Here is a 3,266-nt window from a genome sequence, read left to right on the forward strand (position 1 = left end):
CATAAATCATGCCAAACTCAGAAGAGTGTCTTTGTTACCATTGTCCTCATTTTTTTTATCATGCCAAACTCATAAATCATGGCGTTTTTATATGGAAGTATTGTGATTGAACGACGCGGTACAATATCATTCATGGATATCGACAACATAGGCAGTGCAGTGCAGTGACTTCTCACAGTTGGTTTACGCTATTATGTATGTCTGTTTACAAACTGTGTTTTGATTCGGTGTGGTGAGTGCTCTGTTGCATATGGTTTGCTTTCCTCATTCAGTCTGACGAAGAACTTTCTGGTATTTTCACTGTATTATGCTAGTATTTACCACCTAAGAATTTGGTCTTGTTCTGTTTCGTTTGAACATCCTTCATTGGAGCTTGGGCTACGTCTGCGGATGAGCATTAGCCCAATTGATCCCGATCTAAGCTTGGAGAATAACAGAGTTCAGTGTGCTAGTTTTCACCTAATTGTTGTATTTTGAAGCTATCCAAGGTAATGTCGTTCCAGGGGACAATCTGTACTTCAAATATCGTTTGTAAACGTTCACGTCTACAATTTTTAGCTAGACTGAAAATCCAAGCCTCAGCTCCCCTGATTGGCAGGGCTTCACTAGTGGAAAATGGTGCTTTTGCACCGGTTGGTAAGGGCCATATGCACCGGATGCCCAACCGGTGCAAACCATCCGGTGCAAAAGGCTCCCCCCTTTTGCACCGGTTCAGTTGCGAACCGGTGCTAAAGGGGCACCACGTGGCGGCTGTCGGGCGCCCGAGCGAGAGGACCTTTGGGTCTGCCGCGGCAGGAAAATGTCCCAAAACGCTGCCGCGGTAGAACCCCGCTACCGTATTTTTTTTCGAATTATTTTTCACTTCCTCTTTTTTCCCTTTTTTCAGAATTTCTATTATTTTAGTTATTTCACAAGTTTAGTATCTAACTACCCTTATCTCTAGTCTAATTACTTACTCGTGCTTAGACTTTCCGCTCGGTCACCCATCCTCCTACTACTCTAGCACTAGCATGCTTAACTTCCAAGTTCCTTTCCATCCCGTATTCAAGTGCTTCGCGCGCATGTATGTGATAGTAGTATCATATCAATCCTATTAACATATCGGTAGATGTCATATTTCTTTATTGTTCAAATTTCAAATAATTCTTTTAATAAACAAAAGTAATGATATAATAATAATCTAGACTAAATAAATAAACATTCACTTTATAATTTGTATTATTTTCAATTTTTTTGCCAAACCTAAAACCTGAAAATTTGAAAAACTTATAATTTTCAGAGTGTAATCTTTATGCAGGATGCAATTATTAATTTTAAGTTTGAAAAATAAAAAAATATATAAAATCCTAAATTTCTAGAAAAAACTAAAATCTTCCTGCTTTCATATTTTCATTTGGAATTTTGAGAATCTAAAAATTGGCTAATCGGGTAAACCCAGGTGAATTCGGATGTAACTTTTTCCCACGATGATTTTGATATATTATACGTTTTTTTTCGACGTCGTATGCAAAAGTTCATGCGGTTTTACCATTCTTCAAACTTTTTTAAAAAAAAATTGAAATTCAAATTTGTTAATTTTCCCTAATAGTAGGTTGTGTAACATACAGGAATCTCAAAAGATTTTATTTTTTTGAATTTTCTATCATTTTCTTTTCTATTTTACAATGTTAAAAAAGGCGATCCACAGGGGGGTGGAGGTGCGTGGGGAGCAGAAAAACCTTTTGCACCGGTTCGTGTTACGAACCGGTGCTAAAGGGCCCTTTAGCACCGGTTCGTATTACGAACCGGTGCTAAAGGTCCCACACGAACCAGTGCTAATGCTCCCTGGACGTCCAGATCGCACGAACCGGTGCTAATGACCCCTTTAGCACCGGTTCGTGCCAAATCCGGTGCAAAAGCTCTTTCGAGGACAGGATAAAAGCCCTTGTTTCTACTAGTGCTTGGTTCTCTGGGTCTGGGATGGTCCAACTGGTCACTTAATACTTGAGGCTCTTCTTATTTACAAAGACGACCCAGTCTAGATGTTCGACCACTTGATCAATTCAGATATTTGCCGTCAGGTGGACATGTCCGCCATGTGTGTGATCTGAGAATGCTGATGAGTCAAAGCTCCTGGACATATCCCCATCCTAGGGAGAATGAGAGTTTGCTCCCTGGTCCGTGATGACTATACGTGGTCAGACACTCTTGGTAGGATGATATTTGTAGAGCTTGGACCTGATGATAGGTCAAATGCAGGCAATTAGCACTAGCTATCATCCTGGCCAGCTCTACTGGGATGCAAGCATCCTCGACCATTACATCCATTTAGATTAGTGCATGGAGAAGGAATGGCTCAAGGTGGCTTGGGTTTTCGCGATATGCGTGTGTATAACCAAGCTCTTCTAGCTCGCCGGGCATGGCGGTTGATCACTCATCCTGAGAGCCTTTGTGCGACAGTCCTGAAGGCAAAGTACTACCCACAAGGTAATCTCATTGACACGTGTTGTATTGTGTTCCGAAATCTGTTTACCTGTTGTACTATGGAAGGAGTCCTAACGGACTATGGCGTACCAAACGTGCTAGACGTAGCATATCTACAACTCTATTTCGTGTCCGCCAAGAAAGAGAGTTGTTTGCCCCTATATATAGTCCCAGGTAGTCATAGAATAGATGAGAGAGTTTCTCCATATTGATAGCACGTAGAGGGTATGTCCTCTCGTGTATTGTAATACTCCTCCAATTATAGTGAGAGCGCCGCCGTGCGTTTCGTGGTTTTTCCCGTTTGGGTTTTCCACGTAAAAATCTGTGTTCTTGTTCGTTGTTGATCTACTTTTATTTGCGTGGTTTTGTAACAAGTGGTATCAGAGCACAAGTTTTTAAGATCGATCCGTTGCCCCGGGAGATTTCTCCGCTACGCTCCCGGGCAGCACCGCGCATCATTGTTTGGATCAGCAGCCCAAGACCACCGGCATCAAGCAGCTTCGCCAAGGTAGAGTCACGATTGTGTTTGTGAGATTGGATCTACGAGATCTGATGCAGTTTTGGTCCGCCCCGTCTTGTGTGCTGCCTTGAGCGATCCATCTTTCTGCATCATCCCCAATCCACCGATTTCTCCATCTGTTTACTGGAGTTAGATGCTGTTTTCGCTGTGTTTATCTACATTGCAGTCTGACAGGATATTCTAAAGTTGCTCGAATTCACCAATCCGTTCTGTTCGGCCAAGTCGCCGAGTGCCAGCAGCCTTGCCGTTCCGTCTAGTGCGTGTGAATCATCACGCGCGTGAA

The sequence above is a fragment of the Lolium perenne genome, chromosome 6 (genome assembly GCF_019359855.2).
Source record: "Lolium perenne isolate Kyuss_39 chromosome 6, Kyuss_2.0, whole genome shotgun sequence".
NCBI lineage: Eukaryota > Viridiplantae > Streptophyta > Magnoliopsida > Poales > Poaceae > Lolium > Lolium perenne.